The 20,200-nt window shown below is 38.2% G+C and overlaps 1 protein-coding gene across 4 annotated transcripts in view; it reads right to left on the bottom strand.

Annotated features, from left to right (window-relative positions):
• Nucleotides 1-963: 963 nt before the first annotated feature.
• Nucleotides 964-20,200, bottom strand: part of RabX6 (RAS oncogene family member RabX6) — a 54,742-nt gene continuing 35,505 nt past the window's right edge. For all 4 annotated transcript variants that reach the window (XM_070104094.1, XM_070104075.1, XM_070104088.1 and 1 more), the window contains one exon: nucleotides 964-2,522. The gene's annotated coding sequence lies outside the window, so the exon portion shown is untranslated. The remainder of the gene's footprint in view (nucleotides 2,523-20,200) is intronic.

The raw sequence follows: 20,200 nt of genomic DNA, 5'->3' as shown, positions 1-20,200 counted from the left end.
GGGGTTTGGGATATTGGCAGTTTGGAGGGATATGTTGTGTATCTTTATACCTAAATGCTTCTAAACCGTTGTATTCTGAGCACCTCTGCAAAAACAGTGATAATGTGTGAGTATGGTGAAAGTGTTGAATGATGAAAGTATTTTCTTTTTTGGGGATTTTCTTTCTTTTTTGGGTCACCCTGCCTCGGTGGGAGACGGCCGACTTGTTGGGGGGAAAAAAAAAAAAAGTTAATTTAAACACATGATACTGTTCCCACCAATCCTCATATATTATAATGGGTACATAAACTGTCATGAGTTTTAGATACAACTTTGCTTATGGGCAATTTAAGGTTCAACATGTATTTCACCTAGCAATAGATTTTAATAAGAGTAAGCAGAAAGAAGCAGAAATAATGTAGATAAATTTACAGTAAACTATGTAACTAAGAGAAATACATGGAATAAATAATGTAGATGAATTTACAGTATATTATGTAAATAAGAAAAATACCTGAAACTGGTTGGGTTGAAGTTCACTGTCCAAGCAGCAAGGTTTCTTACCAGACATTGGTATAAACTTTGGTAACTGATGCCAATAAGTGGTTTACAAAATGCATGAACAAACACTAGGACATATTAGAAAATGTTTCAATCCTGAGACCTTGATCACTTCCAGAAGTGATCAAGATCTCACAACTGAAACTTTTGCTAATTAGATACTGCATGTCCTTGTGTTTTTCCTGATTGTATATTTTGCAGTGACTAGAAATAGAATTTGAATTTTGATCTTCTTACCAGACTGTGTACAAATAATTGTTAAATTCTTGGCTTCAATAACATTTGCCTGGCTTATGGAAGTTGTATAAATTATTTATAGTAGGGTGGGTAGATGGGGTGGCTTAAATACACTTTTGTTTAAATTTTTTAGTTGTCCTGGTCAAACAACAATACAAGGTAATTCTGAAAATGATACTCATTAACAATGGTTAAAAACCACCTCAGATGTGATTTATTCTTGCAATGATTAAATAGACAACTTTCTATCATACAAAATTTCAACTCTGACAGACTAGTATAATAAACTTCATTTGTCAGATATAATATTTTTATAAATACAAAATCTAGAACAGTATACACAAGCATTTCATGCTTTACAGTGACATGACTACACAAAAAAAAAGGAAATATATACAGTACAGTATATACCAGTATTGTTTATATATTTATGTATGCATGTATATTGTAGGTAGGTATATTATATGCAATGTGACTATTATGAGAGAGAATTAAACTTCTAATGCTTTCATAATCTCTCAATCACATTCTCAAGGAACACTGTTCTATGATGATAACTTAGAGAGCTCAAGAAAGCCATTCAAACTTAATTATCTTTCATAGTAATTAAATTGCATGTTAAGACATCACTTGTTTTTTGTGACAGTATGCATTCATGTACATGTTTTCAGAGAATGTTTCAGATATATATGATTAACCATCTGTTATCAGTATAGTGGTAGCTAGAGAAATGAAGCTGGAGTACAAGTAGAATGGCATTAGCAAATTGAAATATGGATGTGAATAAATTAAAGAATGAGATGATTAGTGAGAAGAATGAGCTCTGTTGGAAGAAAGGTCAGCTCTGGTCAGTGCTGAAAAGGTGACCAAAGACAAAAGCATAGTGTAAATTTAAGAATGCAGTTTCAGTGTGGGAGGAGTGTGGTTGTAGGATCATGGGCTCAGGGGGGATGAAGAATGATTAGTGGTATGATGAAGTGATGAGTGGTAAGGGAGAAAAAGTTAGAACACGAATGATTCTAATAATGTAAAAATGATTTTGTATACAGAAAAGAGCATGAAAGGTAAGAGGTCACAATGGAAGGAATAAGGATGAAGTGAATGTATTTAAATATTAAGGAGTGGATATGAAAGGGAGAGGGGTCTATAGAAAATAAGGTGATTTACAGAATAGCTCATTATTATTACACACTATTCCCAAAAAAGTACTAAACTCATGAGTCATTCGTCACAAAGAATGAACAAGGAAAAAAAAATGTTGAAGAAATGTTGAGAAATCTGTGAATTTTTTTTATAAATGGATAAAAAAAAAATGTCCAGTAAAACTGAATAGTGTTAATAACACATGTATAAGTATGAAGCATGGTCTTTGAATACTGCAGATAGGAGAAGAACAAAGGCAGTGAAAATGTTTGCTTGAGATTAATATGCAGTGTGAATATTATGCAGAGAATATGGGGTGTAAAAATTTGACAAAACTGTAATGTAAGTACAAACCAGGAATTAAATGGAATACTATAATAAGAAAGTAAATAAAATATTATGGATTTATAAATTATGAGCTAATATTACTCTATATAGCACTAGCTGTACACAAACATGTACATTAAAAAAAAAAGGCTTGGATACTTGACACACCCGAATTTAGATGTAAAATTGTTGATTGTTTATTAAAGAAAAATAGGTGTACATCAAAAGGAAGAAGACTCCCACAGGGCATGTTCACAGTCTATTGATCTCCCAAACTGAAAGAGAAAAGGTTTATTTTGTTTTATTTACAGAGCACTAGAACCAGACATTCTATTCACAAAACAAGTGTACAGTAAAACTATTTCAATTTTTTCACATTCCATATTCAGAATTTGTTCAGTGTCACTGGCCATAAGAATCAGCAGAGAGAGATACTTGGTTCCTAGTCAGGAAAGCAATGCTTGGGAAGCACTCAAACTTCACCTCGTTATGGTGAAGTGTTAGGGGGAGATAAAAAGTGATAAAAATCTAAATGTTACACATACTTTACTGGCTTTAAGATGCAATGTGAACTTAAAAATATGGTAAATGCATATAAAGGTAGATAAATGGTAATAGCACACAAGGTAAAGCTCTTGTTTATTTGTTTACAAATAAACAAGAGCTTTTCAACCCTTCCGCCACTCAAGGGAGGTTCCTTGACGCTGGTGAGGGGCTCTTGATCTAGGGAATTGGATCTGAGTTCCGGTTCCCTGAATTGAGCCTGAATACCTTCCATTACCCCCCACATGCACTGTATAATCCTATGGGTTTAGCTCTCCCCATGATTATAATAATAATTCACCTCTTCCAGTGACCATTAACCCTTTCAGGGTCGCCAGGCCCTCTCCGAAACTTGTTCTCAGGGTCGCCAAATTGAAGAAAAAAAAAATTCTTATGAAAAGATAGTGAATCTTTCCTCGATCATAATGACACCAAAAGTATGAAATTTCATGGAAAACTTACGGAATTATGCTCTCACGAAGTTAGCAGTCTCGACGATGTTTACGCATCGGCGATTTTGCCCACTTTGAGCCCTATTTTCGGCCAATTCCAGTGTACTAGTCGACAAAAATCATAACTGTTTCGCTAAAACTCCAGTTTTTCTATCGAATGAGTACATGAAACCACCCATTTACCAATTTCAACTATCCAATAAAGTGGTCAGAATTTAGCAATTTTGCCAATTTCACACAAATTTCAAAAGATGTCAATTTCCAAATAGGGTCCAGAATAAACAAGAAAGACATTCCTAGCACTAAAATAAGATTTCCCCTGTTCATTAGTCATGTCCCCATGCCCCTCTTATATTCTTTTGCTTTCCACTTTGAATTTTTATTCTCACAAAAAATAGAAGATTTACTGTTATGCAGACTACTGCATTAGTGTAGAAATGGCATAAATAATATCAGCGCACTTGTGAAAGAGTATTAGACTCACCAGTTGATGTGTGTTGGACACGTAGCATGATTTGTTTACTTTTGAACTTTGGTAAAAATCAAACATTTCTGCTAATCTGAGCTCAATTTCAAGGTACTTTTCATTGAAAAACCAGTCAAAATCATCTCAATTTCTGTAATATGTCTTCCATTCTATAAAATGAGACCAGGAAAACTAGAATACAACAATAAATACCATACGAAAATTCAGTGCAAAGTCGCTGTTTTAATCCAAAAGCACGGTCAAAGTTTTTTTTTTCTTATTACGCACTGTGTGCTGCATGATTTTTTTATACTGCACACACTGACCACACAGACCCATTCTTTCATATGTAGGCCTACCAACTTTCTCTCACTAGATTTGAGGGCGCTAGAATTTAGGCGTACTAGTACGTCAAAAACCCTGGTGCGTAAGCCGTACTAGTACGTCCAAAACCCTGAAAGGGTTAATAGAATACTTTCTAGTATTGCATAAAAAAATTCTTACATATTAACCTCATTCCACAAAACTTGAAGCCTGAAATAAACATGAGTTATATTTAAGAATATAAAATCTGCAAAATTAAATTCAATAAAACTTAAGTGGAAGATTACGGAAAAATAAAAGCAATGAAATATGGTTACAAATATTATAAATGGAAAGAGTAGGTGTGCTATGTAACAAATAACATGCATCTATCCCTATACGAAATTCAGGTAAACTGGTTATTTTCATACAGCCGGACTTGAGTTCTGGAAATGGGAAGTACAATGCCTGCACTTTCAAGGAGGAGTTTGGGATACTGGCAGTTTGGAGGGATGTGTAATAGGACTGGGATGCTTGAATGTGTGTGGATGTAGTGCGGATGACAAGAAAGAGATGATTGCTGATGTTATGAATGAAAAGGATTTGGATGTCCTGGCCCTAAGGGAAACAAAGCTGACGGGGTAGGGGAGTTTCAGTGGGGAGAAATAAATGGGGTTAAGTCAGGAGTATCTGAGAGAGTTAGAGCTAAGGAAGGGGAGCAATAATGTTGAAGGATCAGTTATGGAAGGAGAAGAGGGAATATAAATGTGTATATTCAAGGATTATGTGGGATTAAAATAAGGGTTGGATGCAAAATGTGGGTCATAATAAGCGTGTATTCACCTGGAGAAGAGAGGAGTGTAGAGGAGAGAGATTTTGGGAGATGTTAAGTGAATGTATAGGAACCTTTGAACCAAGTGAGAAAGTAATTGTGGTAGGGGGCCTAAATGCTAAAGTAGGAGAAATATTTAGAAAGGGTGTGGTAGGTAAGTTTAGGGTGCCAGGTGTAAATGATAATGGGAGCCCTTTGATTGAAAGGGGTTTAGTTATAGGCAATACATATTTTAAGAAAAAGAGGATAAATAAGTATACAAGATATGATGTAGGGTGTAATGACAGTAGTTTGTTGGACTATGTATTGGTAGATAAAAGACTGTTGAGTAGACTTCAGGCTGTACATGTTTATAGAGAGGCCACAGATATATCAGATCACTTTTTAGTTGTAGCTACAGTGAGAGTAAAAGGTAGATGGGATACAAGGAAAATAGAAGCATCAAGTAAGAGAGAGGTGAAGGTTTATAAACTAAAAGAGGAGGCAGTTAGGGCAAGATATAAACAACTATTGGAGGTTAGATGGGCTAGTGAGGGTATAGGCAATGGGGTCGAAGATGTATTGGGTAGGTTTAAAAATGTAGTGTTAGTGTGTTCAGCAGAAGTTTGTGGTCACAGGAAAGTGGGTGCGGGAGGGAAGAAGAGCAATTAGTGGAATGATGATGTAACGAGAGCAGTAAGGGAGAAAAAGTTAGCATGAGAGGTTTTTACAAATTAGAAGTGATGCAAGAAGGGAAGAGTACATGGAGAGAAAAAGAAAGGTTAAGAGAGTGGTGAAGTAATGTAAAAGGAGAGCAAATGAGAGAGTGGGTGAGATGTTATCAGCAAAATTTGTTGAAAATAAAAAGTTTTGGAGATTAACAAGTTGAGGAAGCCTAGAGAACAAATGGATTTGTCAGTTAAAAATAGGAGAGAAGAGTTATTAACCCTCTGAGGGTTTCGGACGTACTAGTACGGCTTACGTGCAGGGGTTTTTGACGTACTAGTACGCATAAATTCTAGCGCCATCAAATCTCGCGGGAAAAGGCTGGTAGGCCTAGATGTGAGAGAATGGGTCTGTGTGGTCGGTGTGCGCGGTAGAAAAAAAATCTGGGACCCAGTGGTGCATTGTGGGAACGCCATCTTAGTAAACAATGTCCACCATGCCTCGCGGTAAGAAGCTCCTCACTCCTCGGCGAATTGGGACACTTTTGTTCCCCACTGACAGTTCTAATACAGATGGAAGTGCCAGTGAAGATGAGTTTCAAGGTTTTGGTGAGGTTTTGACCGAAACTAATGACCATAATATCGGTAATAGTGAGGAAAACCCAGACGACCCTCAGCCTTCCACCTCTGGTGCTGGGCCGTCTTGTTCACGTTCAGTTGTACCAGAATCCAAGAGGAAACTTCTATTTTCCCAAATCCCAGACTCAGATGAGTGCATGTGTGATGATAGTGATAGTGAATATGAACTACAAGCTCTTCAAACTAGTTCCAGTTGTGATAGTGAAGTGCAATATTCCCCAGTGAAGCGTCAGTATATACGACGATATATGCGCTCTGGTAGTGTGCCATATGCTATTCCAAGGGAAAGGAGTGCATCTTGGAGTACATCCCGTGGCTGTGCAACAGGAACAGACAGTGAAAATGACGATGATACTGTTGCAATTGGGATGGAAAATGTGCGTGGTGGTAGTGGTGCTGGCGGTGAGGCACCAGCAGTGGGCCATGCTGCCACCCACGCTGCTGCCTCAGCTGATCTACAACAAAGGCCACCATCCCCCACCCACCCACCACACCAGCCTCCACAACCACAACCTCCACAACCACAACCACCTGTCATTGTCCAGTACCCACCAGCAGACCGCACCTGGGATTGGCAGGAAGCTGTCAATTTTGTTCCAAATGCCCACCAGTTTGATGACAGCCAAAGTGGAATACGGCCATCTTGTACACTTGGGAACAATGCCACTGAACTGGAATGTTTCGAGTTATTCTTTGACGAACCCCTGATGGAAAGTATTGTCATGGAAAGCAACACATACCACGAGTACACCATGGCAAACACATTACTTTCACCAAAATCACGTCTACACCAGTGGAAGGAGGCAACTGTGGCTGAGATGTATCTTTTCTTGGCCACAATAATGCTTATGCCACATGTGTATAAGCACAAAGTGAAATCATACTGGTCAACAGACCGCCTGATTGCAACCCCAGGTTTCAGTGATATAATGCCAGTGAATCGATTTGCGCTAATGTTATGTATGCTTCACTTCTCAGACAAAACCAGGCCTGACAGAAACGACAGGTTATATAAGATTAGGAATGTGTTTGTGTATCTGAAAGAGAAATTCAGTACACATTTTTATCCCTTTAGGAAGCTTGTAATTGACGAGTCTTTGATTCTGTTCAAAGGAAGACTCTCTTTCAAGCAGTACATACCAAGCAAGAGGAAACGCTTTGGTATAAAGTTGTTTGTGCTTTATGATTGTTACAGTGGTCTGGTATTGGATATTATTGTGTACACTGGAAGTTATACATTGCAAAATACCAGGAATTTATTGGGCATCTCAGGTGATGTGGTTAGAACAATGATAGAACCATACCTTGGTAAGGGGCATATATTATATACAGATAACTGGTACACAAGCCCCTCACTCAGTGATTTTTTGCGAGTAAACATGACAGATGTGTGTGGCACAGTGCGTGCAAATCGGAAACATATGCCCAGGTTTGACGCTGGCACTAGTAGAGTTGAGGTGCAGGCGTTTGCTGCCAATGACATCATGGCATTTCGGTGGCATGACAAACGAGATGTCACACTGTTGTCATCAGTTCACCCTAATGAAATGGCAGACAGTGGCAGGCAGCATAGAGAGAGCAATGAACCCATTCTAAAACCTGCAGCTGTGATTGATTACACCTTCAATATGCGTTCAGTGGACAAATGTGACATGCAGATTGGGTTTGCTGATTGTGTTCATAAGAGTTATAAGTGGTACATAAAACTCTTTATTCCATCTTCTGGACATTTCCATGCTCAATGCTTATATGTATAAGATGAGGACCAGAAACAAACCACAGTATGGCGAATTCTGTTTGTCTGTCATCAGACAAATAGTATTCAAGTACCAAGGAACAGCAACTGCAATTGACCGCCCACCAAATTATCAACAACTACCTGCTCGTCTGAAGCAAAGTGATCACTTCCTGGTAAAAGTGCCTGCTACTGCTTTCAAGAAAAAGGCTCAGAAGAGGTGTTACGTCTGTTCACATACATAAAAACGCCCACAACAACGCAGAGACACTCGTTTTATGTGTGAGGAATGTAAAACACCACTGTGCATGACACCATGTTTCAAAGAGTTCCACAGGCTGCAGAACTTCTAGAAACATTCCCCGTGACTGTATATGTGTATATAAAATATAGAAAAATAGTAATAAACAACATTTCATATCGTTTGTTTGTGTAAATGTTTTCTATAAACAAAATAATGACAACAGTGTTTACGCCCTTATTGTGTAGTATTGAAAAAGAAATAACTTACAAAATAATGATCATGTTGGCCTCAGAGGCCATAAAAGTTACTCAGAAAAATTGAAAAATAATTGAAAATAGTACATAAAAAAGTAAATAGAAAAATACCGGGTGACGGCAGTCGGCGATGTTACCAGATGTTGTTCAATTTTGGCAAACTTCACGCCTCCATATCTCGGTAAGTATTGACGGTAAAATTTTTTTGTTTAGCCTATAATGTTTAGAAAAAAAAAACTATTTTTTTGTAAGAAAAAATAATTTTTTTTTTTTTTAAATTTGGCCGACCCTGAGAACGAGTTTCTGAGAGGGCCTGTCAACCCTCAAAGGATTAAATGGAGAGTTAGAGGTATCGGGAAGATGGAGGGAATATTTTGAGGAATTGTTAAATGTTGATGAAGATAGGGAAGCTGTGATTTCGTGTATAGGGCAAGGAGGAATAGTATCTTGCAGGAGTGAGGAAGAGCCAGTTGTGAGTGCGGGCGAAGTTCGTGAGGCAGTGGGTATCATGAAATGGGGTAAAGCAACTGGGATTGATGGGATAAAGATAGAAATGTTAAAAGCAGGTGGGGATATAGTTTTGGAGTGGTTGGTGCTATTATTTAATAAATGTATGGAAGAGGGTAAGGTACCTAGGGATTGGCAGAGAGCATGCATAGTTCTTTTGTATTAAGGCGAAGGGGACAAAGGAGAGTGCAAAAATGATAGGGAAATAAGTCTGTTGAGTATACCTGGTAAAGTGTATGGTAGAGTTATTATTACAAGAATTAAGAGTACAATGGAGAGTAGGATAACAGATGAACAAGGTGGCTTTAGGAAAGGTAAGGGGTGTGTAGACCAAGTGTTTACAGTGAAATATATAGGTGAACAGTGTTTAGATAAGGCTAAAGAGGTTTTTGTGGCATTTATGGATTTGGAAAAGGTGTATGACAGGGTGGATAGGGGAGCAATGTGGCAGATGTTGCAGGTGTATGGTACAGGAGGCAGGTTACTGAAAGCAGTGAAGAGTTTTTATGAGGATAGTGAGGCTCAAGTTACAGTATGAAGGAAAGAGGGAGATTGTTTCCCAGTAAAAGTAGGCCTTAGACAAGGATGTGTGATGTCACCATGGTTGTTCAATATATTTATAGATGGGGTTGTAAGAGAAGTGAATGCGAGGGTCTTGGCAAGATGTGTGGAGTAAAAAGATAAAGAATCAAACACAAAGTGGGAGTTGTCATAGTTGCTTTTTGCTGATGACAATGTGCTCTTGGGAGATTCTGAAGAGAAGTTGAAGAGGTTGGTGGATGAATTTGGTAGGATATGTAAAAGAAGAAAATTAAAAGTGAATATAGGAAAGAGTAAGGTGATGAGGATAGCAAAAAAAATTAGGTGACGAAAGATTGGATATCAGATCGGAGGGAGAGAGTATGGAAGAGGTGAATATATTCAGATATTTGGGAGTTGACGTGTCGGCGGATGAGGTTAATCATAGAATTGATGAGGGAAAAAAGGCGAGTGGTGCGTTGAGGTATATGTGGAGTCAAAAAACGTTATCTATGGAGGCAAAGAAGGGAATGTATGAAAGTATAGTAGTACCAACACTCTTATATGGGTGTGAAGCTTGGGTGGTAAATGCAGCAGCGAGGAGACGGTTGGAGGCAGTGGAGATGTCCTGTTTAAGGGCAATGTGTGGTGTAAATATTATGCAGAAAATTCGGAGTGTGGAAATTAGGAGAAGGTGTGGAGTTAATAAAAGTATTAGTCAGAGGGCAGAAGAGGGGTTGTTGAGGTGGTTTGGTCATTTAGAGAGAATGGATCAAACTAGAATGACATGGAAAGCATATAAATCTATAGGGGAAGGAAGGCGGGGTAGGGGTCGTCCTCGAAAGGGTTGGAGAGAGGGGGTAAAGGAGGTTTTGTGGGCAAGGAGCTTGGACTTCCAGCAAGCGTGCGCGAGCGTGTTAGATAGGAGTGTATGGAGAAGAATGGTACTTGGGACCTGACGATCTGTTGGAGTGTGAGCAGGGTAATATTTAGTGAAGGGATTCAGGGAAACCGGTTATTTTCAAATAGTCGGACTTGAGTCCTGGAAATGGGAAGTACAATGCCTGCACTTTAAAGGAGGGGTTTGGGATATTGGCAGTTTGGAGGGATATGTTGTGTATCTTCATATGTGTATGCTTCTAAACTGTTGTATTCTGAGCACCTCTGCAAAAACAGTGATAATGTGCGAGTGTGGTGAAAGTGTTGAATGATGATGAAAGTATTTTCTTTTTGGGGATTTTCTTTCTTTTTTTGGGTCACCCTGCCTCGGTGGGAGATGGCCGACTTGTTGAAAAAAAAAAAAAAAAAAAAAAAAAAATTGGAAGTGGATGTGTCAGCAGATGGGTCTATGAAAGATGAGGTGAATCATCAAATTGATGAGGGGAAAAGGGTGAACGGTGCACTTAGGAGTCTGTGGAGACAAAGAACTTTATCCTTGGAAGCAAAGAGGGGAATGTATGAGAGTATAGTTTTACCAACACTCTTATATGGGTGTAAAGCATGGGTGATGAATGCTGCAGTGAGGAGAAGGCTGGAGGCAGTGGGGATGTCATGTCTGAGGACAATGTGTAGTGTGAATATAATGCAGAGAATTTGTAGTTTGGAAGTTAGGAGGAGCAGGATTGCCAAAACTGCTGTCCAGAGGGCTGAGGAAGGTTTGCTGAGGTGGTTCGGACATGTAGAGAGAATGGAACAAAACAGAATGACTTCGAGTGTGCATAAATCTGTAGTGGAGGGAAGGCGGGGTAGGGGTTGGCCTAGGAAAGGTTGGAGGGAGGGAGTAAAGGAGGTTTTTGTGTGTGAGGGGTTTGGACTTCCAGCAAGCATGCGTGAACGTATTTGATAGGAATGAATGGAGGCAAATGGATTTTAATACTTGATGTGCTGCTGGAGTGTGAGCAAAGTAACATTTATGAAGGGATTCAGGGAAACCAGCAGGTCAGACTTGAGTCCTGGAGATGGGAAGTACAGTGTCTGCACTCTGAAGGAGGGGTGTTAATGTTGCAGTTTTATAAACTGTAGTGTAAAGCACCCCTCTGGCAAGACAGTGATGGAGTGAATGATGATGAAAATTTTTCTTTTTTGGGCCACCTTGCCTTGGTAGGAATCAGCTGATGTGTTAATAAATATATATATATATATATATATATATATATATATATATATATATATATATATATATATATATATATATATATATATATATATATATATATATATATATATATATATATATATATATATTTTATACATACATACATACATACATATATATTTTTTTCAACAAGTCGCCCGTCTCCCACCGAGGCAGGGTGACCCAAAAAAGAAAGAAAATCCCCAAAAAGAAAATACTTTCATCATCATTCAACACTTTCACCACACTCACACATTATCACTGCTTTTGCAGAGGTGCTCAGAATACAACAGTTTAGAAGCATACACATATAAAGATACACAACATATCCCTCCAAACTGCCAATATCCCAAACCCCTCCTTTAAAGTGCAGGCATTGTACTTCCCATTTCCAGGACTCAAGTCTGACTATATGAAAATAACCGGTTTCCCTGAATCCCTTCACTAAATATTACCCTGCTCACACTCCAACAGATCGTCAGGTCCCAAGTATCATTCGTCTCCATTCACTCCTAACACGCTCATGCACGCTTGCTGGAAGTTCAAGCCCCTTGCCCACAAAACCTCCTTTACCCCCTCTCTCCAACCCTTTCGAGGACGACCCCTACCCCTCCTTCCTTCCCCTATAGATTTATATGCTTTCCATGTCATTCTAGTTTGACCCATTCTCTCTAAATGACCAAACCACCTCAACAACCCCTCTTCTGCCCTCTGACTAATACTTTTATTAACTCCACACCTTTTCCTAATTTCCACACTCCGAATTTTCTGCATAATATTTACACCCACCACACATTGCCCTTAAACAGGACATCTCCACTGCCTCCAACCATCTCCTCGCTGCTGCATTTACCACCCAAGCTTCACACCAAAATAAGAGTGTTGGTACTACTATACTTTCATACATTCCCTTCTTTGCCTCCATAGATAACGTTTTTTGACTCCACATATACCTCAATGCACCACTCACCTTTTTTCCCTCATCAATTCTATGATTGACCTCATCCTTCATAAATCCATCCGCCGACACGTCAACTCCCAAGTATCTGAAAACATTCACTTCTTCCATACTCCTCCTCCCCAATTTGATATCCAATTTTTCTTTATCTCAATCATTTGATATCCTCATCACCTTACTCTTTACTATGTTCACTTTCAACTTTCTACCTTTACACACATTCCCAAACTCATCCACTAACCTTTGCAATTTTTCTTTAGAATCTCCCATAAGCACAGTATCATCAGCAAAAAGTAACTGTGTTAATTCCCATTTTGAATTTGATTCCCCAAAATATAATTCCACCCCTCTCCCGAACACCCTAGCAATTACTTCCTTTACAACCCCATCTATAAATATATTAAACAACCATGGTGACATTACACATCCCTGTCTAAGACCTACTTTTACCGGGAAGTAGTCTCCCTCTCTTCTACACACCCTAACCTGAGCCTCACTATCCTCATAAAAACTCTTTACAGCATTTAATAACTTATCGCCTATTCCATATACTTGCAACATCTGCCACATTGCTCCCCTATGCACTCTATCATATGCCTTTTCTAAATCCATAAATGCAATAAAAACTTCCCTACCTTTATCTAAATACTGTTCACATATATGCTTCAATGTAAACACTTGATCTACACATCCCCTAACCACTCTGAAACCTCCTTGCTCATCCGCAATCCTACATTCTGTCTTAACTCTAAGTCTTTCAATTATAACCCTACCGTACACTTTTCCTGGTATACTCAGTAAACTTATTCCTCTATAATTTTTACAGTCTCTTTTGTCCCCTTTCCCTTTATATAAAGGAACTATACATGCTCTCCGCCAATCCCTAGGTACCTTCCCCTCTTTCATACATTTATTAAACAAAAGTACCAACCACTCCAACACTATATCCCCCCCTGCTTTTAACATTTCTGTCATGATCCCATGAGTTCCAGCTGCTTTACCCCCTTTCATTTTACGTAATGCCTCACGTACCTCCCCCACACTTACATTCTGCTCTTCTTCACTCCTTAAAGGTGGTATACCTCCCTGACCAGTGCATGAAATTACTGCCTCTGTTTCTTCCTTAACATTTAAAAGTTCCTCAAAATATTCTCGCTATCTACCTATTACCTCCATCTCCCCATCTACTAACTACCCTACTCTGTTTTTAACTGACAAATCCACACTTTCCCTAGGCTTTCTTAACTTGTTTAACTCACTCCAAATTTTTTTCTTATTTTCATTAAAATTTCTTGACAGTGCCTCTCCCACTCTATCATCTGCTCTCCTTTTGCACTCTCTCACCACTCTCTTTACCTTTCTTTTACTCTCCATATACTCTGCTCTTCTTATAACACTTCTGCTTTGTAAAAACCTCTCATAAGCTACCTTCTTCTATTTTATCACACCCTTTACTTCATCATTCCACCAATCACTCCTCTTTCCACCTGCCCCCACTTTCCTATAACCACAAACTTCTGCCCCACATTCTAATACTGCATTTTTAAAACTATTCCAACCCTCTTCAAACCCCCCACTACTCATCTTTGCACTAGCCCACCTTTCTGCCAATAGTCGCTTATATCTCACCCGAACTTCCTCCTCCCTTAGTTTATACACTTTCACCTCCCTCTTACTTGTTGTTGCCACCTTCCTCTTTTCCCATCTACCTCTTACTCTAACTGTAGCTACAACTAAATAATGATCCGATATATCAGTTGCCCCTCTATAAACATGTACATCCTGGAGCCTACCCATCAACCTTTTATCCACCAATACATAATCTAATAAACTACTTTCATTACGTGCTACATCATACCTTGTATATTTATTTATCCTCTTTTTCATAAAATATGTATTACTTATTACAAAATTTCTTTCTACACATAGCTCAATTAAAGGCTCCCCATTTACATTTACCCCTGGCACCCCAAATTTACCTACTACTCCTTCCATAACATTTTTACCCACTTTAGCATTGAAATCCCCAACCACCATTACTCTCACACTTGATTCAAAACTCCCCACGCATTCACTCAACATTTCCCAAAATCTCTCTCTCTCCTCTACACTTCTCTCTTCTCCAGGTGCATACACGCTTATTATAACCCACTTTTCACATCCAATCTTTATTTTACTCCACATAATCCTTGAATTAATACATTTATAGTCCCTCTTTTCCTGCCATAGCTTATCCTTCAACATTATTGCTACTCCTTCTTTAGCTCTAACTCTGTAAATGAATGGTTCAGAGAACCGACATGTTGATAAATTAGACAAATGTGCAACTCTTGGGTATCTTTATTGAGGAAACGTTTCGCCACACAGTGGCTTCATCAGTCCATACATAGGAGAAACTTGAAGAACAGGAGGAGAATGAGGTAATCAGTCCCTCAACCTTGAGTCGATGTGTTCAGTCCATCAATCTTGAGTAGAATACGGCAGATGAGCGGAGAAGCAGCTTATAAACCGTATGGCAGGAGAGGTGTAGCAGTCATAGGTAGTGTCACATTTGTTCAATGTGGAAGTAGGTTGTGCCCAAGAATTAGGCAAGCGAAGAATTCCTAAGTATTAAGATCCCAAGAAGTTGCAGTGTCTGACAGGTTTGTAAATGAATGGTTCAGAGAACCGACATGTTGAAAGATACCCAAGAGTTGCACATTTGTCTAATTTATCAACATGTCGGTTCTCTGAACCATTCATTTACAAACCTGTCAGACACTGCAACTTCTTGGGATCTTAATACTTAGGAATTCTTCGCTTGCCTAATTCTTGGGCACAACCTACTTCCACATTGAACAAATGTGACACTACCTATGACTGCTACACCTCTCCTGCCATACGGTTTATAAGCTGCTTCTCCGCTCATCTGCCGTATTCTACTCAAGATTGATGGACTGAACACATCGACTCAAGGTTGAGGGACTGATTACCTCATTCTCCTCCTGTTCTTCAAGTTTCTCCTATGTATGGACTGATGAAGCCACTGTGTGGCGAAACGTTTCCTCAATAAAGATACCCAAGAGTTGCACATTTGTCTAATTTATCAGCTCTAACTCTATTTGAAACCCCTGACCTAATCCCATTTATTCCTCTCCACTGAAACTCTCCCACCCCCTTCAGCTTTGTTTCACTTAAAGCCAGGACATCCAGCTTCTTCTCATTCATAACATCCACAATCATCTCTTTCTTATCATCTGCACAACATCCACGCACAATCAGACTTCCCACTTTGACAATTTTCTTCTTCTTATTCTTTTTAGTAATCTTTACAGGAAAAGGGGTTACTAGCCCACTGTTCCCGGCATTTTAGTTGACTTTTACAACACGCATGGCTTACGGAGGAAAGATTCTTATTCCACTTCCCCATGGATATAAAAGGAAAATTAATAAGACCAAGAACTATTAAGATAAAATCAAAGAAAACTCAGATGAGTGTGTATAAATAAATGTGTACATGTATGTGTAGTGTGACCTAAGTGTAAGTAGAAGTAGCAAGACATGCCTGTAATCTTGCATATTTATGAGACAGACAAAAGACATCAGCAATCCTACCATCATGTAAAACAATCACAGGCTTCGTTCTACACTCACTTGGCAGGACGGTAGTACCTCCCTGGGTGGTTGCTGTCTACCAACCTACTACCTAATTATATATATAATTATATATATATATATATATATATATATATATATATATATATATATATATATATATATATATATATATATATATATATATATATATATATATAGAGAGAGAGAGAGAGAGAGAGAGAGAGTATAGGAGGCCTGGTCACAGACCGGGCCACGGGGGCGTTGACCCCCGGAACTGTCTCCTGGTAAACTCCAGGTCTATATGTGTGTGTGTGTATATATATATATATATATATATATATATATATATATATATATATATATATATATATATATATATATATATATATATATATATATATATATAGTATAGGAGGCCTGGTCACAGACCGGGCCACGGGGGCGTTGACCCCCGGAACTGTCTCCTGGTAAACTCCAGGTATATATGTGTGTGTGTATATATATATATATATATATATATATATATATATATATATATATATATATATATATATATATATATATATATATATATATATATATATATATATATATATATATATATATAGATATATATATAATTGGGACCCTGATATTATATTCCATATTGTTAGTTTATTATATTATTTCAGGTCATTTTTTATAGTGTATCTTTATATATGCTTCTAAGCTGTTGTATCTGGGCGCCTCTGCAAAGACAGGGATTATGTACGAGTGAGGTGAAAGTGCTGAATGATGAAAGTATTTTCATTTTGGGGATTTTCTTTCTTTTTGGGTCACCCTGCCTAGGTGGGAGAGGGCCGACTTGTTGAAAGAAAATAAAAAAATTCCCTATACAAAAATATGAATGTAATATGGCAACAACTGAGTGATGGTTAATGTATTTCTTTCCATAGGTATCTTACCTTTGATGAGTTTTGAGAGTCTTTCTACCTCTGGAGCCCAGCCATCCAGGCTTGTCTGGTGATTGCCTGGTCAAACAGACCAGGTCCACATATCCATCACAGCCTAGTTAATCTGTCACTAGGAGATACTTGTCCTGTTTCCTTTGGAAGACTTCTCCACTTATCCTAGCAGTGTTTCTGATATCTTCTGGTAAGATGTTGAACAGTGTGGGACCACTGATGTTGATATAATGGTGTCTTATTGTGCCCATTATGTCCCTGCTTTTCTCTGGGTTTATTTTACACTCCCTCCCTTATCTCTCAGATCAATATTTTGTTATAGCAGTGTATAGATTTGGGACTAGGCCCTCAAGTCCTTTCTATTTATATATTATCATGTATCCCTCTCTCCTTTGCTTCAGAGAGTACATATTTAGGATGCTGAGGCATTCCCAATAATTTAAATGCCTTACTGGTTCTATGAAGGTTATAAATGATCTCTAACTATTCCAGCTCTAATATCTCCTGCTCTGAACTGAGCTGTCAACACTGAACAATGCTCTACACGAGAGAACAAACAATCTGAATCCTATCACCAGTGGCACTATTTATCTTGTTCTGAAAGTTCTTATTTTCCACCCTGTCATTTTCCTAGCTGTTGTAACATTTGCTTTATTATATTCTTTGAAAGAAAAGTCAACTGACATAATTATTCCCAGATCTTTCACATGTTACTATCATGATATTTGATAACCCTCTTGGGTTTTGTATACAGTGTCCCTTCTGAGTTCTTCATTCTTGCTACACGTAAGCAGCTGGAAATGATCACCTATGTAAGTCATGTTCTCCACTGCCCACTGGAAAACCCTGATTATATCTTACAAAAATTTTTTTGTTTTGTCTACCAAGGTGAATTTCATGCTTATTTTGGTATCATCCACAAATGATTCTACAAAACTGTGGCAAGCATTTTTTATCTAAGTCTACTATGAGGATAAGAAACAAGTGAGGCACCAGGTACTGGTGCCTCACTTGGGGTACTGAGCTTCTTAACTCACTTATGCCAGATTTTGCTGTTTACTACTACCCTGTGTTCTGTTGTCAGAAAGTTGAAAAATTTGTGTGTGATCACTCCATAATCACATTTGTCAAATGCCTTTGCAAAATCAGTGTATACCACATCAGTGTTTTGGTTTCCTTCCAACACCTCTGTAATACTGTGTTAGTGGTTCAACAGTTCTAACAAGTATTATCTTCCAGCTCTCAAACCATGCTGGTTTGCTATGCTAAAAAGATATACTGCATATAGATATTAACCCTCTCACTGTTGGTGAGGTAATATTACGGCTTGCAAGCCAGTGCTGATGCCGTAATATAACGCCAAAATTCTAGCGGCTTCCAATCTTGCAGAAGAAAGCTGATAGGCCCACATATGAGAGAATGGGTCTGAGTGGTCAGTGTGTGCAGTATAAAAAAAAAAATCCCACAGCACATAGTACATAATGAGAAAAAACTCCGACTGTGTTTTTGGTTTAAAACACCGACTTTGTGGTGTATTTTCGAATGGTATTTATGGGTGTATTCTCGCTTTCTTGGTCTCATTTGATAGAATGGAATATATATTACAGAAATAGAGATGATTTTGAATGATTTGCAGATTAAAAGTACCTTGAAACTGAGCTCAAAGTAGCGGAAATGTTCGATTTTTGCTGATGTTCAAGAGTAAACAAATGACGTCACCCTCCAATGTGTGTTCAACTGGCCAGTCTAATACATAGTCATGAATGAGTTGATATTATTTATACAATTATTACAATACTGCAGTAGTCTGCATAACAGTAAATCTTCTATTTTCTGCGTGAATAAAAATTCAAAATGGAATGCAAGAGTAATAAAAGAGGGGCCTGGAGAGATGACTAATGAACAGAGAAAATGTTATTTTAGTGCTATGAATGTTTGTATTGTTAATTCTGAATCCTATTTTGAAATTGGCTTTATATGAACTGTGTATGAAATTTGCCAAATTACCAATGTCTGATCACTTTATTGCATAGCTGAAATCAGTAAATGGGCAGTTACTTGTACTCAATCAATAAAACAAATGAAGTTCTAGCCAAATAGTTATGCATTTGGTCGACAGGAACAATGGAATTGGCTAAAAATAGTGCTCAAAGTGGGTGAAATTGCCAATGCATAAATATCGCCAAGATCGCTAACTTCACGAGAGTGTAAATTCATAAGTTTTCCATCAAATTTTGAACTTTTGGTGTCATTACCATCGAGAAAAGATTCTCTATCATTTCATGAGAAAAAATAATTTTTTTTTTTAAATTCTTCGACACTGAAAGCAAGTTTGTGAGCAGGGGTCTCGACAGTGAGAGGGTTAAATCTACTGATAGGAAACCTGAAACCTACTATTAGAAGTGTCATTTGTGATAGGTAGTAGTAGGAGGAAGAGGAAGAAGAGTAGGTGCAACAGCAGCAGATTTGGATTATTAACCCTTTCAGGGTCCATGCCGTAGATCTACGGCTTTACGTCGAGGGTCCAAACCGTAGATCTATGCCATGAGCTCAGTTCACTCTGATAAGCCGAGAGTGGTAAATTTGGGCCTAGATATGAGAGAATACATCTATGTGGTATGTGTACACCACATAAAACAAATCCTGCAGCACACAGTGCATAATGAGAGAAAAAAAACCGAGACCATAATTTTCAATTAAAACAGCAACTTTGCAGTGTTTTTCGTATGTTTTTTATAGTTGTATTTGCGATTTCTTGGTCTCAATTGATAGAATGGAAGGTATATTACAGAAATAGAGATGATTTTGATTGGTTTTAGTGTTGAAAATGGCTTGAAACTGAGTTCAAAGTAGCGGAAATGTTAAATTTTTGCCGATGTTCAAGAGTAAACAAATGACCTCACACATCTAATACAAGCAGCTGGTGGGTCTAATATATGTAGTAGGTTGGTAGACAGCAACCACCCAGGGAGGTACTACCGTCCTGCCAAGTGAGTGTAAAACGAAAGCCTGTAATTGTTTTACATGATGGTAGGATTGCTGGTGTCCTTCTTTCTGTCTCATGAACATGCAAGATTTCAGGTACGTCTTGCTACTTCTACTTACACTTAGGTCACATTACACATACATGTACAAGCACATATATACACACCCCTCTGGGTTTTCTTCTATTTTCTTTCTAG

The sequence above is a fragment of the Cherax quadricarinatus genome, chromosome 5, assembly GCF_038502225.1.
Source record: "Cherax quadricarinatus isolate ZL_2023a chromosome 5, ASM3850222v1, whole genome shotgun sequence".
Taxonomy (NCBI): domain Eukaryota; kingdom Metazoa; phylum Arthropoda; class Malacostraca; order Decapoda; family Parastacidae; genus Cherax; species Cherax quadricarinatus.
Note: the sequence above shows the minus strand (reverse complement) of the source record. Positions and strands in the feature narration are given on the sequence as shown.